The 24,608-nt window shown below is 39.0% G+C and overlaps 1 protein-coding gene across 1 annotated transcript in view; it reads left to right on the top strand.

The window, feature by feature from the left end:
• Window positions 1–24,608, top strand: part of CTNND2 (catenin (cadherin-associated protein), delta 2) — a 1,564,764-nt gene that overhangs the window by 146,777 nt on the left and 1,393,379 nt on the right. The window lies entirely within an intron of this gene.

Raw genomic sequence — 24,608 nt, 5'->3', positions numbered from 1 at the left:
GTCAGTAGAGGATGACTAATTTGATACTTCAGTCATTCATGATATGCGCTCATTATTTAGCCATACAAAGTTAGCATTAAGATAAAAAAATAAAACACAAATAGGAATCTGTTAATGCAGTCAACAGTATGGAAGAAAATACATGCAAAGAGATGCAAAAAGGAAGCATTGCGTTTTAATATAAAGCCCTTTCAAATATTTACTGTTCCATTGAGCACACGTATTATTTTAAGAATACAGATTATGGAAGATGTGTCACAGACATTGGGCTAGTATAACAAATTGACTAAGGATTTTAAATATGCATTACATGTTAATAGATGCTCATTTTAATCCATTTGAAAAATACAGAAGAGTGCAAAGAAAAACGCTCACCTGTGGTATCTCTACTCAAAGATAATTACTATGAGCACTGGTGCCTGTCCTTCTAACACCTTGATTAACTCCACGATTTTCTTAATATTAGAATTAAGGGAATAATTACTGATCATTATTTTTTCCTGGGTAACTTTCTCATGATAATAAACATAATCGTAACAATTACTCACAATAATGTGCATTGTGATAGACGTCCTCTTAGGTCTTTTATGTAGATGCGCTTCTTTTCCCAACCAGCCAATGAGAGAGTGACTTTACAGTCTCCAGGCTTCAGAGGAAGTAACCAAAGCCCAGAGTCTTAAGTAGTTGCCTAAGGCACATCATTTGTAAATGTTCTCTGAAAATGAACTCGGGTAATGAACAAATAGAAATAACAAGAAATTGTCAGGCAAAATTTGTAAGATTCTGTTATGTCAATAAGTTAGATGATGTTGTACCATCTTTGATCGCTTCAAAATTCCTTGAGGTGTTTATTTTGCATTCAGCTGAATGTTTAGGTATCAATTCCTATTGATTTCCTTAATTTTGAATCGTTAGAGGTTTACAGTACATTTTTTACATAAACTTTTCCTTGTAAAACAGTGTTAGAAGTCCAAAAAAATTGCAGAGATAAGGCAGATAGGTCCCATGTACTACTTTTTTTTAAAAAAAAAATTCAGTTTCTCATTTAAACAAACGCTTTCATGAACATTTAAGGTTAATACGTTACATTTGTTAAGGAGCCCTGATTACACAGTGCACTGTGTTTTGAACTGCTACCTGAGAAGTGGGTTGTTCAAATTCACTAGCTACTTACTCCTCTGGACAACCTCTTCTTATAAAAATTGGAAGCCTTGGAAACACAATAGATGATTGCTAATGCATCAGATTCAGCTTGACATCAAGGGGTGCATTTCTTCACCTGAGTAGATTGTTAATAACAGGACTCCATACTCTCTTCCTGTTTCCTTGATGTTAACATAATGACCCTTCACTGTTTCAGGATCCCATCCAGGATGCCATAATTTATTTGTTGACCATGCCTCGTTACTCATCTCTTGGCTGTGACGTTTCTCAGACTCTCTTTATATTTGTTGAACTTGACATTTTTGAGGAATTCTCATCAGGCAGTTTGTGGACTCTTTTCCTATTGGGATCGGCCTACTTTTTAAAAAATTGTGATTGTTAACCATCATTAGATGCTGTTTCGTCATCTCCAACTCATAGCATCCATATGTACAAGATAATGTAATCCTGCCCTCTCCTTTGCCATTTTCACTGTCCTTAATTAAGCTCATTATTCTAGCCACAGTGTTTACCTATCTCATTGGAGGTCTTCTAATTTTTTTTGATGACTCTTATTTTACCAAACATTCTCGTGAATGTTGTTGCTAGGTGCTGTCTCATCGAGTATGGCTCATGGTGACTCTGAACAGCCATCCTGAAACCTGTCCTGTCCTGTGTCATCCTCATCATCTCTGAGACATGAGAGCCCATAGTTGAAGTCATTGTGTCAATCCATCTTATCAGGGATCTTTGTCTCTTTTGCTAAACTTCCATCTTTCCAGGCATGATGTCCCTTGTCCAAAGTATGAAAGACAAAGCTTCATCATCTTTGCTTCCAAGAAGCACTCAGGTCACACCCTCTCAAGGTCATAGCTGTTTGTTCTTTTGGCAATCCATGGGATATTCTGTCTTCTTCTTCTTCTTCCTCTCATGATTAGAGATGTTAATATGCAAACTATGACCCATATGTGGCTGAGACAGTGTTTTTCAGAAGAAGTCACTGTACACTGCCCATACTTTGTTGGGACCACTCTGTGTGCATCATTTGAAATTCTGCAGAGGAAATATTCTTTTTCCCCCATGTTCATTTAAGCATATAGTCCACGGGGAGTTGTGCTGCTAACCCTCTGATTGTTTGAATCCAATAGCCAGTCCTATGGAGAAAGATGGACTATGTCCTCTCTTTTAGCCTACAGCATCAGAAACCCACAAAAAGACTATGACTCTACTTACAGCCATAATAGCAATGCTGTATTGCATTCAGTCCATACTTTTGACAACAGCAGTAAGAAAATCAAAAGGTGAATTTCACTGGAAAATATGTGCTCAGGGACCTCTCCAGAGAACTGAGAAACAATGTTGTTAAGTCTTGAGACCAAGGTGCTCCTGATAGGCCTTGGTCTTCCTAATTACTTGCATTACATCAGAGAGCTGGACAATGATTAAGGAAGACAAAAGAAGAATTGATGTTCTTGAGTTGTTGTGCTGGAGAAGAGTATTAAACCTACTATAGACCACCAAGTGAATGAACAAGTTGCCCATGGAGAGGGTGAAACCAAGTTTCTCCTTGGAGTCTAGGATTTTTTAAAAATATAAATATAAATATATAAATATAAATATAAATTTTTTTATTTCATGTTAGCTTGTATACATTGTTTTTTACACCACATCCCTTTGCCTTAACCTACCCCTCCCTTCACCCATCAAATTGTATGACCCCCCCACCCATCCTAACCCTTCCACTCCCACCCTTCCCCTTATATTCTCCCTCATATACATTTTACTAGTTATCTATTTCTACATCTACTTTGGGAACATGGCCAGGAGAGACCAGTCCTTGGTGAAGGACATCATGCTCGGAAGGGTGGAGGGACAGTACAGGAGAGGAAGACCCTGGATGAGATGACTGACACAGTAACTGGGGTAGTGGGGTAGGTGTGTTAGAGTCAGTGAGCATGGCTTGGGTTAGGGCAGGCTTCAGATCTGTTGTACATAGGGGCATTATGAGTCGTAGGCAACTCAAAGGCACATAACAACAAACAATAACAACAATGAGTTCATTCAGCAGGTGACTTATTTTTGCCAGTAGAGACTCAAGGTTTTGACTGTGTCAGAGATTGTGAGGATGGCATGGATAGGACAGTGTTCTGATCAACTTGTTTAAAGGATAGCTGTGAGTCATTGGCACCAAACAACAATAGACTCATAGGAAATTGTTTTATGTTTTTGCTATATTTTAGTATTGCTTATTTGGTGATTTGAATTCTTCAACTTTGGACTTGAGAGTACTTTCCATGACTCCTACGTCCCTTTGATGTAATGTAATTTTGATTTGGTTTTGTTTTTGAGCACTATCTTACTTTCTAGTAGTAAATGAGGTTCCTGATTCATCTTGTGTTTTACTTACCCCTGTTCTAATATCAGCCATTTCTCCATAAATCTCTACTGCTTTTTATTGGAAAGTGTCATTAGAGACAAAGATCTAAATACTAGATATGTTCATTGTTAGTGCAATGTCTTTATCATACTAAGTATGGTCAGTTGCTAGAGCAAGGTGGGATGTGTGTGAGAGAGAGAAAGAGAAGGAGGGAGAGGGAGAGAGAAAGAAGAAGAAGGAGGATTAGGAGGGAGGGAGGGAGGGAGAGAAGGGGAGAGGGAGAGAGAGAAGGAGAGAGCAAGGGAGGGGGAGAGAGAGAAGAAGAAGAATGAGGAGGAGGAGAAAGAGAGAAGGAGGGAGGGAGAGAGAGAGAGAAGGAGGTGGAGGAGGGAGAGAGAGAGGAGGAGGGAGAAGAGTGGGAGAGGTAGAGAGAGAGAGAGAGAGAGAGAGAAAGAGAGAGAGAGAGAGAAGAAGGGAGGGAGGGAGAGGGAGGGGGTGAGAGCGAAGAGGAGGGAGGGAGAGAGGGAGAGAGGGAGGAGGAGGAAGGGAGGGGGAAGGGGGGAGAGAGAGAGCGCGCACACATACACCATCAGGTCTCTGGGAGAAAAGTGAGACAGTCTAATTCTGTAAAGAATTTACAGGCTCAGAAACCCCATGGGCAGTTATACACTTATAGTATCCTACAAGGTCACTAGAAGTCATAATTGACTTGGTTTGAGTGCATTGAACAGGCTTTGGTTTAGATTGTTGTTGTTATGTGCCATAAAGTTGATGTCAACCTGTGGTGACCCTTTGAACAATGGCCCTGACCTTGCCTTATCCTGAGCCAACCTCACCATCTCTGACACACCCAGTCCCATTGCCACAGTCACTGTGTTAAACCATCTCACCCAGGGTCTTCCTTTGCTATGCGGACCCTCCACCCTACCAAGCATGATATACTTCTCCAAGGACTGGGTCCTATGACAACATGCTCAAAGATGTGAGATGGAGTTTCAAAATCTTTCCCTCCGAGGAGCAACTTGGTTTCACTCTCTCCAAGACAGACCTGTTTGTTCTCTCTGTGTGTGTTTTATAAGTAACTCTCTGTATCTGTATTAAGCTACACATGAGTTTGTACTGATGTCTCCATCTCTAGTTCATTACCTCATAGATCATTCTAGTGTCTTCCTCTTGTGTGTCTGGAACGTCCTACAATTCACAAACCCGTGTCTCATCCATTTACTTAACTGCTCAATTTCAGTATACCTGTATCACAGGACGTTCTATGGCCAACTTGAATTTCTATAGGAAACAGTTTTATCAGCTGAAGTCCATCTGAAGTACAGTTCCTCCTTCCTTTAGCTGGATAGCCTCTACTCATTCTCAAAGTCACATAGGTCATGATTGGTTTCCTATATTTGTAATACGTTTTTGTTGTGTACAATTGAGTCAGAACTGACCCATAGCTGGCGCTCCAGTGGGTTTTCAGAAGCAGTAAATCACACAGGAGAGGATGGCCCATCTTCCTTTCATAGACCAGCTGGTGCATTTGAACCATGTACCTTTGAGTTGGCAGTGCAGCTCATTACCACTGAGCCAGCAGGGCATCCTTATTTGTGATGAAGTTAGATTCAGTTATCACATTCTGTGTTCGAATGTACTACATTAATTGTACTGTATTTTCTGACAAGCATATTTGTGACATATTTGTCGTACTCTCATCAGTTTCTCTACCCATAACATCCAGTGTTCTCCACTTAGCCTCCCCCGCCCACCTTCTTCCTTTGTACCCCTGACAACTAGTGTTCTTTGTAACTGTCTTCATAGTATCATCTTTGACAGAATGGGATGGATTCAGGAAAATTATGAAGCAGTTGAAATACACAGTATCCTATTTTTTCAGGGGTGTGTGTGTGTGTGTGTGTGTGTGTGTGAATGTGAGTGAGTGTGAAGGATGCATACATGTGTGCTCCCTTCTTGGTCTGGGGCCCACAGGGCCAAGGGTCTGACAGAATATTTCCCTCAAAGTACTTGAATGCCAAACCAGGAAACCTGTTATCCCCTTGCAGAACTGGCATCTACTCCCAGTTTGAGCTGTCCTGTACCTTTCTTCTTGAGCTTAACGGGCCCCACATTTTATATCTAGACAGCAGTGTATCTAGACTGACTTTTATTTTTTTTGCTTGACAATAATCATCCAAGTTTTCCATCTATGTTTTGATGTCATGATGTATCAGTAATTAATTTTCTTTTTCCATGAATGTGGCATGAATTTATCAATTCACTTAATTTTTTTATCATGCATTCATTCATTCATGTATACTTCCTCCTTCCCCCTCCCCTGACTCCCATTGTAAGACTATTTCTTGTCACATACACGGTTTCTAGTCATCTGTTCCTTTTCAGAATGTCTTTCCTTACACTTGCTCCAGTTACTTTCTGAAGGAGACCCTGGCTGCTTTTCATCTGAGCAATTATACATGAAGTTTCATTGGTGTGAAGGGTTCTATGCGGATGTGTTTTGGAAGAATGGTGAGGATTTTAGTTGCTGGGTGTTGTGGTAGCGCTGTGTTTAACTTTGTAAGCACTGTCAGTCCTGCCGTCCTCTAGAGGGTTCTACTGGCTCCTGTTACCAACAGCAATGGATGTGATTCTTCTTCCTGTAGTTCTAGATGTTGTTGTTATTAGATGCTGCTTAGTCACTTCCAGCCCATAGCAAACGTATGTTCAACAGAGCAAAACCTGCCTGTTCCTGTATCATTCTTACAGTCCCACTACTCTTGGTTCCATTGCTGCACCCACGATATCGTTCTGTCTCGCCAAAGTTGTCTCTTTTTCACTGGTCTACTTTACTAAGCATGATGCCCTTCTTCAGAAGTGCTAGTTCCTCCTGATAACATATCCAGAGTGAATGAGACAAATCTCACCGTGTTCCTACCTCACTAGCACTCTGGATGAACTTCTCCCCAGACACGTGTGGGAGCCCTGTAGTCCATACTCATAGCACTTGCCATCTTCAGCTGTTGGGTCTTTGCATCTTATTCAGATAGCTATGAATAGTGACACATCATGTGATGTCTGTTCTTTTTTTAAAAAAAACAAAAGAAACCACGACTCCTCCTTTAAATATCTTCCATTATGTTGTTGTTGACGTTAATTGCTATTGAGTTGATTCTAACTTGTGGTGACCCCCAAGTGCACAGGTGAGAACTGTCCCCTACAGGAGGCAAAAGGGTGACTTTCAGGAATCAGGTCACCACGTCTGTGTTTGAAGGCACTTCTGGATGAGTTCCAACCACCAACCTTTATGTAACTGTTTATACCACTCAGGAACCTCGAAGTAGCCTAATAAGAAGCTTCAGAAATTGTACCCTCCAAGTATTAAAATGATGACAAGTAGAGCATGGATTTGTCCAGTAGCCTTGGTCCAAAGCTAGAGTTTGTTAAGATTTTTCTAGTGTTTGTTTATGCTGTTAGAGCGTTCCTAACAATATGCCCAAAGTATGTGCAATGATCTCTCACTGTCTACCCTTGCAAGGAGCACCCTGAACTTACTCCTTGCAGGAAAGGCTTGTTAGTCCTCAGTACTGTCACTATTCTTTGCTGACTCCACAGTTCAAAGGCATCGAGTTATTTGATTGCCCTTATCAGTCTACTGATTAGATTGGCGCACAAGCAAATGACCAAAGGAAGAAAAACAAACTAAGAGGACTAAAGACATGGCAGGTGGAAACTGAGCTCTCAGAGAAAGCACTGCCTCTGTAGTGACCCTGTAGGACCAAGTGAAACATCCCCTTTGGGTTTCTGAGTCTGCCATCTTTACAGAAGCAGATGCTGTCATCTTTCTCTTCCGTGGTAGTTAGTGGTTCAAACCACAGCCGTTTGGTTAGCAGCTGAATGCTTTAACCATACTAGTATGAGTCCTATTACCAAAATGGAGTGAGTCCTGGGAAGAACTAGTGAGTGATGTTAACTGTACAATAGGACAGATGTGGCTCATTTACGGAATCACTAGGTGAGCCTGGAAATGGGGAGAATGCGTGTCAGGCCAAGAGTTCATGTTCTACATCTGGAAACTGCCATTCAGTGCTGTGACTCCCTCCGAAACTGATTTAGAGTCAGCTCTTCAGAACTGCTCCACAATCAACACTTTTGGCACCAGCAGCCAGGAAATTAAAAGACGTATTGCGATGGGAAAGTCTGCTGTTAGGGACCTCTCTAAAGTACTCGAGCAACGATGTGTCTCTGGAGACTAAGGTGCGTCTGGTGCAGGCCATGGTCTTTGCAATCACTTGTTATGCGTCAGAGAGCTGGACAATGACCAGGCAGGATAGAAGGAGAACTGATGCTTTTGAGCTTTGGTGTTGGAGAAGAGTATTGAAAGTGCCATGGACTGCTAAGAAAACAAACTGATTCAGCCTGGAGAGGGTTAAACCGGGCTGCTCCTTCGAGGCAAGGATTCTGAGGCTTCGTCTGACATACTTTGGACATGTTGTAAAGAGGGTCCGGTCCTTGGAGAGGGACATCATGCTAGGGAGTGTGGAGGGCAGGCGCAGGAGGGGAAGGCCTTCTATGAGGTGGTTTGATTCAGTGACTGGGGTAATCGGGATGAGTGTGTCGGAGACAATGAGATTGGCACAGGACAGAGCAGAGTTTAGGGCTGTTGTGCATAGGGTCGCTATGAGTCGCAAGTGACTCAATGGCGCAAAACAACAACAACAACTTCAGAACTGCATGACAGCAGTCCATTTTCTGCTTCACCTTGTATACTTTGGGTCCCTTGATCCCAGTGGACACAAAATAATCCTTAAAAAAGCAAGAGGATCACAGAGTTTGGTGGGCAGGGGTGGGGTGAAGGAATTAGGGCATATCTTTTGGAGACCTGAAAATATGCTGTAACAGAGGACATGGATTTTTAGAAATGTATTTTTAATATAAATGATTAATGTAAAATAGATAATAGTTTATATAAAAGATATATAATATGAAATATGAATTAGTTTTATAAAAGACAATGTATATGAATGATCGTATAAAACACAATGTGAATGAAGAATGTGTGAAACAAGGTACATGAATGAAACGGAATATGAATTTTATATGCAAATGAATATGATTTTTTTTAAAGTTCAAAACCCACTGTAGATTCTGTTTTCCCAACAGCGCTACTTTCCTTGAATGTTGAAACACCTTGCTTTGATTTAAAGGTCTTGAATTAAATCATTCCTTGTAACTAAAGTTTCCCTAGTTAAGATCGCTTACTCTCTTCTCTTTATGATCTGGAAATCTTGAGATGTTCAGGCAGCCTGTGAGTGGTATTTCTGCTATCTAGTCTGTAAGGATTTTGGAAGCAAAACCCATTTCCTATATTTCCCAGGTATTTTTTTGTATTAGGGACTCCAAAGTCTTCATTAAATGAATATAGGCATGGCTCATTATGGCATTTAGTTCCGGACCACCACTGTAAAGCAAACGCCATAAGAAAAAAGAATCGCGTGTTCATTGTTTTGTTTCCCAGTGCTTTTAAAAGTTATGTTTACATTGTATGGTAGTCTACTAAGCATGCAATAGCATTGTGAGAAATATAGAAATATTGCAAGAATTTAAAAAAATGCATAGACGTGAAGTGAGCTTATGCTGTTGGGAAAAAATGGAATCAATAGACTTAGTTGATATATAGAGTTACCACAAACCTTCAATCTGTAAAATATGCAATGATGTAAAATATCAATGAAGTACAATGCGGGGAGGTACAGTAAAGCAAAGTTCTGCCTGTATTTTGCTCAAATGCTGTTTAGTAATAATAAAGAATAACACTATTTCTGACTCTATTGCTATTTATACAGATGTAACCACTGTCATAAATGTTAGAAAGTTGCTTAAAAATTGAAGAGATGCATCAAGCTGTTAGAGTCATGAGATTAAATCAGAGCCAAGTAACAATTAAAATTGTGTTTTGATTTTATGTGTCCTGCTAAAGCAGATGCAAGGAATTCTGATGGTACTGCTTTTAAGCACTTGGCTATTAAGTGGTAGCTTGGTGGTTTGAACCCACTTTCTGAGTCTGTGGCAGAAACAGCAGATGATCTGTTTCTGTAAAATTTAAAACCAGGAAAACATAAGGCATTGTGTCACAAGGAATAGATTTTAGTAGAAATTGGCTTATGGCTACCTCATAAAAAAATAAACACAAAGTATATAATCGGTAGCAAGATACAATAAACAGTATCTGTTACATGGTCTAATGCCAGTACTGGCACCAAATACACTCCTTCATACAGAACATTTTTAAAAAATATATGAAGTGTTGCCATCCATGAGAAGCAATTTTATTCAACAATCACGGAATTTTTTAAAAGGTCAACAGAGAAGAAAATACTATCTGTCTCTATGTCTGTATCTCTATATATCTCAGTATGTTCAATTCAATAGAATTATCCAGTAATTTGATAAGATTATGTTTACTTTGATACTAAAAAAAAGTGTTAGTTTCATACTTACACATTGGAATAAAAGCTCCAATTCTAAGTAGTACAAATTAGCTAAGAGCACATAAGCAGATGTAACATAAGTACATAAGGTTGGGTGCTGCCTGTAGAAACCCTCTAATTATATATCTGGAAGGTACCAGCTGCTCTTATTTTAAATGCTCTCAGCTACAATGTCCTCCCAGAAGCATTGCAAAAAATGGAAACTGTAATTGCGGAATTATCATAGGTAGGAGAAAGTCCTCGCTGAATTTACACATCTCTGTGCCTACTCAAATTAGGTCGTTCACAACTGGGAAGAAGCCAAAAGCAGATGGGAGATTTAAAAGAGACGGAAACACAATGGTATTGGGAGCTCCAAGCTTTGTACTTAGTAAATGTAGCTATCACTGTGGCTCACCATAGGTGAGTAAGGTTTTGTTCATTATTGCATTTGTTCTGTGTTGGCTCCGAAAATAAAACGACTGTGCGAATTTACACAATAGCACTGTGCTTAACTGGTACCTATCAGCTACCGAAGACATTTTGCCAGCGTGCTATTTAACCAGGGGAACAACAACAACAAAAGAATGTGTTCATTTTGGAAGATAAAATTGTAAAAGATAATTATGGAAGAACACCCCCGAAAGTGTCTCAACCTTATATTATTCCTGTAGGAAATTAGCTTCTTAAATGCCTTCTTGCTTTTATCACTGACGGATGCAAAGAACACCCTCCTGGAAGAAAGTCAGGAAACACTGCGTGCACCTTCTCATTAGGAAATTAGCATGTTACTACTAGTCAACAAGGGGAACTACGGTGGCCTAATGGGTAAAGGAGATGTGCTGCCAAACCCAAGGCAGACAGTTCAAACACAGCTACCCCATGAAGGAAAGGTGGACAGACTTCCCATGCAATTTACAGCCTCCAAAAGCCCCCTAGAGGGTCAGCAATGGCTTAGCTCTAGTTCAACAGCAATGAAAGAGTGAGGCTGGTCAACAATAGTATTTTCTGAATGTATTCAAAGCATGAGAAGTCTCATTCAGGGTTCTTTATGCCTCATAAATGCCAGCAAATGCTACTTTATGCTTAGGCTTTAAATATAATGCAGCATTTTAAATAAAAAAAAAGGAGCAGCATTCCTTCTCAGTACGTGAACATGCTGTAAGAAATTCTATTGTTTTGCTAAGAGAACTGTCTCTGCTTAATGTCAGCTCAGCCCATTTTCTGCAGTTATTTCCTATATTGTGGAATAGTCGAATGAAAAGATGATTGTAAAAGTTTTTTAACCCCCTCTTATTTAAGTCATGGAGATGGCATTTTTAGCCTTTGAATTGTGGTGTTGGGGAAGGTTACTAAATGCACTATGGGTTACCAAAGGAACATCTGTTTTGAAAGAGGTCCAGCCAGAGTACTGCTTAGGAGGAGAGATTGTGAGACTGTCTCACATACTTTAGGCATCTTGTAAGGAGGGGCCAGTCCTTGAAAAAGGACAGGATGCTTGGACAGACTGAGGGTCAGCCAAAGAGAAGAAGACCCTAAATAAGATGACTTGATGCAATGACTACAACAGTGGACACAGGATAGAATGTGAGGAACTACAGGATTGGTCAGGGTTCCCATCTCTGTACATAAGGCCATTTGTCATTCAGATCTGGAGATTACTCAAGAGCACTTAATAACAGCAACAAAAACCAACAGATGCTAAGACACCACCGTATCCTGTATATAATAGGACAGTCGCAAACCTGTGACCCATAGAGAGATAAAGTATTTAGCACTGGCCAGGTTCTCCGTTTTAGCGCTCTGCTGCTTAGATCATATCAGGCTCAACCCCGTCCTTTTGGTATGCTTTTTTTTTATTTTTTAATTTAGGTTGTTTATTTTTCATTTCAGTGAACATCTACAGAGATTTTGGGATTCCATTCATTCATTGTTGCACCCTTCTTTCGGTGTGCTTTTGAAATCCCATGGTTCTGTCTGCGTCTGGGAATATCTTCTGCACATTGACATTCGAAGCCTGTTTGTCTCTACGTGTTTGCATTCTGTAACTGAGAATTTTGAATCACAGCATCTCCAAAGTAGGAGTCCAGGACTCCTTATTTCATGTCGTATTGAGTTAGCTTGTCTCAAGAGTCCCATGTCTGCTAAGAACTGACCACACAGATAGGTCTTTGAAAAGATGCAGCCAGAGAGCTTCTTGGAGGCAAAGTTGATAAAACGTTGTGTCACATGCTTTGAGCATGTTACTAGAAGAGGGTGTTGCTTGGAGAAGGGTATCATGCTTAGAAAGGTGGAGGGAGAGTGGAGAAGAGGAAGACCCTCAGGCAGGCTGGGTTTGATAGTGACGAAGATTGTGAGCATGACAAAGGATAATTCAGAGTTCAGATCTGTGTTGGTAGTGTCACTATGAATCGTACTCAACTTGATGGCACCTAACAACAACTAAGGCTCCCAGAAATTCTATTGATTTGTGTCATGAGGCACTGGAGGTATTTTGTTTGTTTTCTTTTCACAATGATGCACCTCCCTGTTAAGTCCATTGTATCCTCCATAACAAGGAGTTGGGTTTGTTTGTTTGTTTTTTAATAGTATGCTATTTTTATAGGACCATAGGAAATGAACCAAGTGTGTTTATAAAATGCTTTTGGCAGAGGATGCAGTTGGAAGTAAGTAGGTAAAGGCCATGTTATTTGTATACAAATGTAGTAGTCACTAAGTGAGTGACAATTCCAGGCTTATGTCATTCCGAACTCTTTGGTTAACCCTACTTGAGATAACTCAAAAGGGAGGTCAGTGTTGTGGAAACTGCATGAAGTATTTTAACTTCTGTCTGAATCATACTTCTCCTACGATCGTATGACTTATAGTTAACAAATAGCTCCTCGTAGCAGCATGCCCTAAGTATGTGAGGCAATGCCTCACCAGTCTTGCCTCCAAAGAGCACTCTGGCTGCACCCTGTCCAAGACATCTGTTTGCTTTTTTGGCAGTCCATGGAATGCTTAGCACTCAAAGGTATCAATTCTTCTTCTGTCATTCTTATTCAGTGTCCAGCTCTTGGACACATAGCAAGTGATTGGGAAGACCATGGCCTGAATCAGATACACCTCAGTCCTCAGATTGACATCATTACTCTTTAATAACTTGGAGAAGTCCCTAGCTGCAGACTTTCCTAGTGCGATATGGCTCCTGATTTCCTGAGTGCTGGTACCAAGGATGTTGACTGTCGATCCAAATAAGATGAAATTGTTGACCATTTCAGTCTTTTTTCCATTATCATGAAGTTGTTGCCCATCAGTGCAGTAGTAAGCGTCTTTGTTTTCTTGAAATTGAGATACAGTCTATATTGAAGGCTGTGTTGTTTGATTTACTGCAACAAATGCTTCAAGTACTCCTTACTTTCAGCAAGTAAGGTTGAAACATCTGCATAGCACAGGTTATTGATGAGTTTCCTTACAAGCCTGATGCCACATTCTTTTCCATACAGTTCACCTTCTCTAATAATTTGCATAGCATCCACATTGAATAGGTACGGAGAGAGAATACAACACTACTTTCTCATTTTTAAACCATGGAGTGTTTCTTTCACATAGTTTTCTCTTCACTGGGCCAGCTGATCTCTCTCTCTCTTTCTCTCTCTGTTGATGTTATTGTTGTTAGAGTCGAAAATGATTAAGAGTAAACAATGTGACCAAGACAAAGGTGGGTGACTTTTAGTTTGTGGCCCTCTGGCCAGTCTTTCATTGTTTTTGTTCAGACATTCCTCTAGGTCGTATAGCCCTGGTGTACAAGTTGCCGTCCTGTGGTCACTTGTGGTTGCTGTGAAGCTGAACATTGTGACACTGATGTGTTAATGGCTGGTTACCCAATGCGGACTGAGAGTGGGGTGGAGCTCCCCTATTAAACAAGCGTGGAAGGAGGAGTGGCATCCACTTCCATAATAGCTTGCCTCCGGAAACCCTATGAACCTGGAGAGAGGATGAAAGGCACCCAAGCTTCGAGGACTCTCCTTCATAGGGTCGCTATGAGTCTCGCCTGTGACTCGACGGCACTTAACAAGTGTTTCCTTACTCTGTTCACACAACAGCCTCCTGCTCTAGGCATAGGAGTCATATGAGCAAAATTAAGTGCTCTAGGATTTTTTATTCTTCTCAGTGTTAGCCATAATTTATGATTCATGCAGCCAAATGACTTTATATATTTCTGTCCGTTTTGAAGGATCTTCAGCAGTATTGTGCTTGTGCCTGTTGTTATGTGCTGTTGAGTTGCCTACAACTCATAGAGATCCTATGTACAGCAGCCCTGAAACTTGCTCTATCATGTGTCAACCTTATTGTCTCTGACACGCCTTGCCCCAGTACCGCAGTCACTGAATCAATCCATCTCATTGAGGATCTTTCTTTCTTGCACTGCTCCTCCACCCTCCCAAGCATGATGTCCCTCTTCAAGGACTAGTTTCTCCTTGAAACATGCCCAAAGTGTATCAGACAAAGCCTCAAAATCCTTGCCTCCAAGGAGCAACCTGGCTTGACCCTCTCCAGGATGAACCTATTTGTTCTCCTGGAAATCCATGGGTATATTTAATATTCTTCTCCAGCACCACAGCTCAAAGGCATCAATTCACTTGCATGTTTGAATATTGTTTTGATTGTTTCCACATTCTGTTGGAGTCACCTTTCTTGGGAATCAGCACAAATGTGGACCTCTTCAAATCCATTGGCCAGACAGCTACCTTCCAGATTTCCTGGCATAGAGTGGTGAGCACATCCAGGGCTGTGTCTTGTAATTAAAATTAGTCAGTTGTTATCCCATCGATTTCTGAGGCCGAATTTTTTGCCAGTGCTTTCAATGAAGCTTCATTACCATTAGCTCCTGCTTATATGGTACTTCCTGAATTTTTTTCATTGTCAGGCAGGTTTTGGGTTTTTTTGGGGGGGCAGTGACTCTACCTATTCCTTCCATCTTCTCCTGATGCTTTTGAGGCAATTTCCTATGTTGCCCATAGCATCTTTCAGTATTGTGACTCGAGGCTTAAATTTGGTGTTTTTTTTTTCAGTTCTTTCAGCTTGAGAATGGCAGAATGACTTCTTCCCTTTTATTCTGCAATTCTGACTATTGAGAATTATTACCAAATCTTGTAGTCTGAAATGGACTCAACATGCAATCAAGGTGAATTAATGACAGAATGCAAAAACTGCAAACAGTATAAAATAGGAAATCATAGGAAAATAGGGGCTTGATGATAGAAATGAGACTGGAAGTAAAATATTTAAATTTTGTATTTTAACATGTTGCCACACACTTTTAAATTGATGACCGTGCTTAGAAACATATTATTTTTTCAATTCCTTATGACTGTCATATGACTTTGAAGCCGTCTTTTGCAGCAACGTGTTAAATGATTTATTCATTGCAAATACCTTTTTTCAAAAGACACAAAAGGTGATTTTATACATGGACCTCACTTGAAGAGCTGCATTGGAATCAGATTGACTATATCTGATTGGCAGTCAAAACGAGGCCAGGGGCAGAAGCTTCCAAACTGGATATCTTACCGTTGTTATAAGCCATCCAAAGGCCATGGCCTTGGCATTTGCTTGCTATGAATAAAAAAGCTGGACAGTGAGTGAGATGATAGAGAATTTATACCTTTGAGCTGTGATACTGGAGAAGAGTGTGTGGACTGCTAGGAGAACAAACAGGTTTGTCTTGGAGAGGGTGAAACCAGGCTGCTGCTTGGAGGCAAGGATTCTGAACCTTCGTCTGACATACTTTGGGCATGTTGCAAGGAGGAACCAGTCCTTGGAGAAGGATATCATCCTTGGGAGGGTAGACAGACAGTGCAGGAGAGGAAGATCCTCAATTAGATGGATTGATTCAGTGACTGGAGTCATAGGGCTAGGTATCTCAGAGACAATAAGGTTGACTTAGAATGGAGCAGGGTTTAGAGCTGTTGTACACAAGTTTGCTATGAGTCACATGTGACTTGATGGCACATAATAACAACAATAATATTTATTAAATGTTATTAATATTAATATTATTAATTGCCAAACACATTTGTAAAGGATGTCTTATTTTTGTAATTGTGCTCATGTAAAAAAGTTCCAGGTAATAAAATTATAACTGAGTGTTTATATTTAAAATTGATTCAAGTCTGTAATATTGAAATCTGACTTTATAGATTTGTAATTTGAAAATGAATAAAGTATTTACTAGTAAATGTTTTCATTTGAGTTGAAATGTGCATAACTGATGGTGATATAAAATGAACCTAATTGGTATATTTCGTCATTGACTGCTTACTTACTGTATAATAGGAACACAACCAACCTCTAAGTTTAAGGTCCATCCAGAAAGAGGGAGGTACATGCATCTCTCCTATGCTTGCTCTATTCTGTGAGCTGCAAGGATGAGAGGAAGCCTGTGATCCTGATGCCCTCTGTGAAAGCTCAGACCACCAACATCTGATTGTTGCTGTTGTTGTGGTTGTGTACCTTCCAGTTGGAACCAACTCACAGCTGACCATCCAGAGAGTTTTCAAAGGCAGTAAATCACTTGGGAGGAGATTGCCCATCTTTCTCTCACAAAGCAGCTGGTGGATTCAAACCATGTGCCTTTGGGTTAGCAGCACAGCTCCTTACCACTGAACTACCAGCACTCTTGCATTGGAGGGAGGGAGAATCAAATATTCAAGTGCCATCAATGGAACAGACATGAGTCAATATGAAGTCTTCCCACAGTTGTTTTCATTACGAGCACTCATTTAGGAAACAAATGTGAAATCAGTGTAGAATGATACTTTTCTGTATGTACTTGGTCACTTCATGCTCTTTAACACTTTTCATTTTTTTTATTCATATGCCTTTGACTACTAGTGGCGATGAGATAGTAGATCTCCCCGGTGAGCACAAACCCACAAAAACACTTGCCTTGGATAATGTCTATGGATGTTCAATTTTACAGCAATTTATTTTATCATTAGAAAATGTTAATATTTTTACCTCTGAGATTTAATTTTTATATGAAATTTTGGCAAATGGAGATATCCTACCAGACACTTAATTTGTCATGCTTTTAGGTAACCCGTTCCATTTGCTAAAGAGATGGGGACCATTACTTTGAAAACTGTCAAAAGTTTACATTTGAAAATGGCGTAGTTCCATAATGGGAAGGTATAAATAATAAGCAGTTCACAGACGGAGACAGGGTTTAGTATTTTTGTAGATGGGAAGGTTCAGCTCTTGTGTGAGACCTGGAAATAAAGAAGGATAAGAGAGGGAAATAAGTTTGAGTTGTCATACTGGAGAAGGGTACTGATTATCCCAAGTACTAACAGAGAACAGAGAAATGTCTTAGAGAAGGTGCAACCAGAGTGTTCCTTGGAAGCAAAGACGACAAAGCTTCACCTCACACAATTTGGACTTGCTTAAGGAAACATTTTGAGGCAGGATGTTCCTTAGAAAGGGACATAATGCTTAGAAAGTTGGAGGGTATGTGAAAGAGAGGAAGACCCTTCACCCTTTTCTCAGTTTCCCCTCAACCACCATGTCAGTCCTGTTTTACAATAGTGATTGTATGCAGTATTTATCCTTTTCAGAATGAACTTTTTCACTCAGCGTAATGTACTCTACGGTCACTCATGTTGTATAATGTTGTATGAGTTCCTTATTTTTCAGTGTTGTGTAATAAGTATTCCATTGTGTGAATATACCATAGTTTTTCTATACATTCATTTGTTGACGGGCACTTGGCTTGCTTCCATCTCTCTACTATTGAGAATAATGCCGCAATAAACATAGGTGTGCATATGTGTGTGCTTGGTGTACTTGGGTGGCAGCTCTGCTTTCTTTAGGGTTTATTCCTAGTAGTAGAGTTGCTGGGTCAATAGGTATTTCTATTTCCAACTTTCTGAGAAAGCACCAGAGTACCTTGCATAGTGGTTCTACCATTTTACATTCCCACCAGTAGTGAATAAGAGTTCCAACCTCTCCACAACCTCACCATCATTTGCGGTCTGCTGCCGTGTTGAACTTTGCCATTGTTGCTAGGGTGAGATGATATAGTTGTTTTGATTTGCATCTCTCTAATATATAGGGATTTTGAAGATTTTTTTCGTTTATCTGTTTGCCATTTGAAATTTGAATGTCCTCTTTGGTGAAGTTTCTATTCATATCTTGTGCCCATTTTGTGATTGGATTGCTTACATTTTACTTATTGAGGTTCTGGAGTATTCTATACAATACATATACATTTACTTAAACATATATACACATACACACCTACACACACACACACACACACACACATACACACACACACAAAATCAGATTTTTCTTTGCCAAATATTTTTTCCCTAGTTTTTGGGTTTCTTTCACGCCCTGTTAGGGAAGTTTTATTATGTGCATAGGGATTTGATTTGTAGAAGGTCCAATTCAGCTATTTTATTCTCTCCTGGTTGTAAGATTTCATTATGCTTGGAAAATTGTTCATGCTGTGGGTTAGGGCTTCTAAAGTTTGTTCTAGCTTTTCTATGATAAATATTAAAGATTTTTGTTTTATTTCTAGGATCCTGATGCACCTTGATTGAGTTGTTTTGGTGGGTTTTTTTTATAAAGTATGAGCTGTAGATACTACTTAAGTTTGCTGCAGATAATTTTCCAGTTATGCCAACAACATTTGTTAAAGAGACTGTTCATTCCACATCCTTGTCAAAGATCAGTTGACTATAGGTGGGTGAGTTGATTTCATGGTTCTCGATTCTATTCCAATGATCTATGTTTCTGTTGTTGTATCAGTATCATTCTGTCTTGACTATGACAGCTGTATCAAGCAGTATTGCTGCCTACCTTATGTCTCCTTTTCAGTGGTTTAACTTTTTGGGGTCTCTTTGCATTGCAAGTAAAGTTGGAAATTGCCTTTTCCATCTCATTTAAGAATGAAATTTGTATCTGTATTTGGATTGCATTGACCTTGTCGATTGCCTTTGGTAGAATTTTCATCTTCACAATATTGAGTCTTTCTATCCATTAGTATGATATATTTTCCCATTTCTCTAAATCTCATTTGTTGTAATGTTTTATAGTTTTCTATAAGTCTTTTTATGTCTCTATAACTCTGTTGGCCTAGTGGATAGAAAGTTATGCTACCAAGTCAAAGGTTGGTGATTTTAATATGTGACCCTCCGGCCTGGTTTTAATTAATTTTGTTCAAACATTCTTCCAAGTAATATAACACTGGTCTGTCCATTTGTGGTACAGAGGTAACACATGATTGCTGTGATGCTAAATATTGTGACACTAATGTGTCAAATGTGATAATGGTTACCCATGGTAGACAGTGTTTTGTGGAACTTCCCAATTAAAACAAACTTGGACACAGGAGTGGCATCCAAAATTACTTATCTCCAGAAACTCTATGATGGTGGAGAAAGGATGAAAGTTATACAAGTGTTTAGGTCTTTCATTCATTGGGTCTCTATGAGTCGTTTACGACTTGACGACACTTAACAACAACAGTTGGATTGTGCCTAACCCAGACCATGGTCTTTCACAGTTACTTGCTATGCATCAGAGAGCTGGACAATGACTAAGGATGATAGAAGAAAAATTGATGCCTTTGAGTTATGGTACTGGAGGAGAGTCTTGAACATACCATGGATCACCAAGAAAAAAAATAGGTCTGTCTTAGAGACAGTGAAACTAAGTTTCTCCTTGGAGGTTAGGATTTTGAAGCTCTGCCTCACATATTTTGGGCATGTGGCCAGAAGTGACCAGACCTTGGAGAAGAACATCATGCTTGGAAGTGTGGAGGGACAGCACAGGAGAAGAAGACCCTTGGCAAGATGGTTTGAAAAAGTAACTGGGACTATAGGGGTAGGAGTGGCAGAGTAGTGAGACTGACTCAGCATAGGTCAGGCTTCCGGGATGTTGTATATAGGGTCACTATGAGTCACGAGCAACTTAACATCACTTAACAACAACAGCAACAACAACAACAGTTATATTTATTCCAAGGTATTTCATATATCATCTTGTGGGTAGCTATTGTGGTTGTTATTGTTTTTCTTAGCTTTAATTCTATATTCTCCTTGTCACTGTAGAAAAATCCAACTGATTTTTGTATGTTGATCTTGTACCCTAATACTTGGCTGAATTGGTTGACTATGTCCAGTGGTTTCCTTTCTGAATCTTTAGAATTTTCTAAATATGCTGTCATGATATCTACATACAGAGATAATTTTCAGTTTTCTTCGCCAGTTTGGATAGATCTTATTTCCTTTTCTTATCTTACAGCTCTTGCTAATACTTAAGAACTATATTGAATTGGGAAGGTGATACCAGGCATCTTTGCCTAGTTACTATTTGCAGAGAAAATGCCTTTAGTGTCTCTCTGTTGAGAAGAATGTTATCTATTGGCTTTGCATATATACTTTTCACCTTTTTGAGGCAATTTCCCACTATCCCTATTTTTCTGAGTATTTTAATCAGGAAGGGCTGTTAGATTTTGTCAACAACCTTTTTGTATCTATTGATAGGGTCATGAGGTTCTTCTACTTTGCTTTGTTACTGGCATGAATTACATTAATTATTTTTCTTTTGGTGAGCTGTCCTTGCATATCTGTTATAAATCCCACTTGATCATGATGTATTATCATTTTTATGTACTGTTGGATTCTACTGACCAGGATTTTATTGAGAATTTTTGCATCTGTGTACATGAGATACAGCAAAAGCAGTACTTAGAGGTTAATTCATAGTAATAAAATAAACACATCAAGGGGAAGAAAAAATGATACTCAATTACTTAATATCTCAAACAAGTAGAAGAAAAGCAGCAACACCACCCTCCCCACAAGTCTAAAAGAAAGCAAATTATAAGAACTAGGGCAAAAATGAATGTAGAAGAAAAACAGAAAAACAATTGAAACTATTGACAAGACTAGAAGTTGGTTCTTTGTAAAGATGAATAAAATTGACAAACCACTAGCAAAGCTACCAGAGGAAAATATAGAAAAGATGCAGATAACTGAAATAAGAGATGAAAAGGACAATGTTACAACAGAATCAAATAAAATAAGATTAACAGAATATTATGAAAGAATATACTCAAATATAAAGACCTAGAGGAAACTGACAAATCCTTAGACACTCACAACCTACCCATATTTACACAGACTGAAGCAGAATATCTGAACAGACTCATTACAAAAGAAAAAATTGAATGGATCATAAAACAACTTCCAGCTAAATAAAGTCCCAGTCTAGATGGTTTTACTAGTGAATTCTATCAAACAGTCAGAGAAAAACTGCCACCAATTTAACATGAAGTATCTCAGAAAATAGAAAAAGATTAAATACTACCAAAGTCATTCTGTGAAGCATACATATCCCTTATACCAAAGTCAGATTAAGGACATTACCAAAATAGAAAACTGTAGGTCTTCTTAATTTTAAACCACGTAGTATTCCCCTGCTCTGTTTGCACTGTAGCCTCCTCGTCACAAGATAGTCTCTTTGGTCATTTTTATTTAATTAACAATCAGATGTAAGCTGTTTAATAATTTTTTATTTAATTAACAATCAATTGTGGGCTTGAAGCCTATTGGTAAAAACAATTAGGACTTGATGAGTGTTCCTTTGTGATTAAAAGTTGTTTGGGGCCTGCCTGAGAGACTCTAGTTTGAAGCACTTTTTTTGGGAAAACCCTTTAGTGGTTTTCATTATACAGAAGACAAATTTAATCTCTTTGATTTTGTTGAATTCTGCTGAGTTGACTCAGACTCATGGCAAATTCATGTATAATAGAACAAAGGCTTCCTGATCCTGCATCCATTGTCATGCTTGATCCCATTGGTACCACTGCTGTGTCAGCATGCATCATCAAAGACCTCCCTTTCTTTTGCAGACTCTCTCCTTTACAAAGCACAATGTCCTTCCCCAGCAATCTGTCTTAATAACTGTTCAAACAAAGCAAAGTGGTTTTCCATCATTCTCACTTCTCAGGAACATTTTGACTGTGCTTTTTCCAAGATAGGTTTGTTCTGTTTTCCAGCAATACATCGTATATTCAGTGTTCTTCATCTTCACTGCAGTTTGAGTGCATCACTGCTTCTTAGGTTTCCTTTTTATTGTCCAGCTTTCATATAAATAAAAGGTAAGAAAACAGTAGCTTGACCTAAGCATACCTTAGTCCATAAAGTAAGATATTTGCTGCTTTGAGAATTTAAAGAAATTTTTTTCAACAGATTTGTTCATGGTTTGATTCCTAGACTACTGTTTCCATGTGTGTTGATTTTTCATCACGGAAGAAATAAATTATTATTAATTTACATTAAGTATATTCTTAGTCATTTCCATTTCTTTATCCTTTATCATGATGTTTATCTGTCCAAATTGGAAATTGGAAGTGACTCATGGGTGACCTCCAGGGCATTTTCAGAGGCAGTAAATCACACAAGAGAAGGGAGATTACCAATCTTTCTCCCATGAGCCACTGTTAGATTTGAACCATGTATGTAGCTTAAATAACACTTCCTTCAGAGTCCTTGTGTGGCTTTCTGCATAAAGATAGCCTTGTTGTTGTTTTTAGTTGCCATTGAAAGAATTAATTTTGAATACCAGGTCCATTTTAGTTTGTTGTTTTGTTTGTTTGTTTGTTTGTTTTTAGTATACCTTGAGTAGAGATTTAAAGGACCGTTATTGTTTCCCACATTCCTTTATTCAGAATTTGTTTTGAACTCAGTCAAATGAATGTCAAATGGTCATGGCCATTCTACATGACCAGAGACATGCTTTATCCTAGAGAGCCTTCATGAATTTGATACTGCTTGAGTCTCTTTGGTTATGGCAACTGTATGATTCTATCTCAGTGAGGGTTTTCCTTTTCTTCACTGCCTCTATTTTATCAAATATGATGTCTTTCTCCATGATCTCTTCTATATGATTTCATTGCTACAGTAAGTGAGTCAAAGCCTTGGACAATACTTTGTGATCGATACTGTTTTCACTGGCTACTTTTAGAAATAGATCGAGATGCATTTCTTCCTCATCTCTCTCAGTCTGGATGATCCACTGAAACCTGTCCAGCATGAGTAACCTTGCTGGCATTTGAAATACCAGTAGCATATTGCCCAACATTATAGCAACATGCAAACTTGACCAACCAGTTGACAAATGGATAGTGATGACATGTGTTCTTGTTAAATGGCATAAAATTATTTTCAACTCATAGGGACCCTTTGTGACAGAGCAAAACTGAGTCTTAGGGTTTTAATGGCTGTGACCTTTATGGGGAAAACAAAACTTGTAGTTTATTTTGTTCAACGAGAACATTGTTCTGATTGTTGAAATACTTGTCTGTCAGTTCACTGTACTAAGATAACTTGTGCGTTGCTATGATACTAAAAGCTGTGCCATTGGTTTTTCAGTTGCATTAAATGTTACTCATGGTGGACAAATTTTAGTAAAGCTCCCAGATTAAGACAAACTAGGAAGCAGGATTGGCCCTCCACATCTTAACAGGCCTCTGAAAACCCCATGAATACAGTGACTGCCACAAAAGGCTATAGTATATCAGGCAGGGTGAAGATGGCACAGGATGGTTGAGGTTCTGATCTGCTGTTCACAGGGTCACTATGAGTAGCACCCTACTCAAAGGCACCTGACAAAATCAACAACAACAACAACAACAACAACAATACAGTCTTTATAGGAACAGATTGCTAATCTTTCTCCTAAGGATAAGCTCTGTGGTCTCAAATGGCCAGCCTTTTGATTGGCAGTGAATTACCAGGCTTAGCCATTGTGCAGCCAAAGCCTCTTGAATATGTTTAATCTATATGTGTAATTCTTTACAATTTTAACATTATGCATCATTAAACTGACTCATATTCCCAAGGATGCTCTCTAGTACAGGAAAATTACTAAGTATGTGCTTTCAGATCCAATGACTTAATGAATAAATAAATGATCAGTGATGCATTGGCAGTATAGTCCATAAGGAGTTGCACTGTTAACTCAAAGGTGATGCCTCTTTAGTGATTCAAATTCACCGGTGGCTCCATGAGAGAATCAGGGGCATTCCTTTCAATATGATTTCAATATGATGAAACAGACAGAGATGTGATCACTAAAATTTAGTATGATTTAGTTCTTATTGCATTGTTATATTTCATGATGGGCAAAAGAGCACACGTATTTGTCTTGAAGGAAAAGCAAACAGGTTACTCCTTAGAGGCAAGGATGGTGAAACTTCATCTCACATACTTTTGGGTTAGGCTTTGGAAAATACATCCTATTTGGAAAAGTAGAGGGTTACAGAAAGGAAAGAGAAAACAACCCTCCACAGATGGATTGGCCCAGTGCCTGCAAACATGGACTTGGATAAAGCAGAGAGAGGATGGTGTCAGATAGGGAAAGGTTCACATCTGTTAGTCATAGGATTTCTGTGAGTTGTAATGGGCTCGGAGGCCCCTGACAACAAGAACGAATGGAATGCAACCATGATAGAGAAGTCAGTTATCTCTAAGAAAATATATTACTTTTTTTTGTAGTATAAATTTGATGTAATCTTTATTATTTTTTATTAATTTTAATGAACATTTATAGAGATTTTGGCTTCCCATTCATTCATTGTT

This window comes from Elephantulus edwardii, unplaced genomic scaffold (genome assembly GCF_000299155.1).
Source record: "Elephantulus edwardii isolate Elephantulus edwardi_28Jun2011 unplaced genomic scaffold, EleEdw1.0 scaffold00125, whole genome shotgun sequence".
Lineage (NCBI taxonomy): Eukaryota > Metazoa > Chordata > Mammalia > Macroscelidea > Macroscelididae > Elephantulus > Elephantulus edwardii.
The sequence above is the reverse complement of the archived record's forward strand: the minus strand, read 5'-3'. Positions and strand labels throughout refer to the sequence as shown.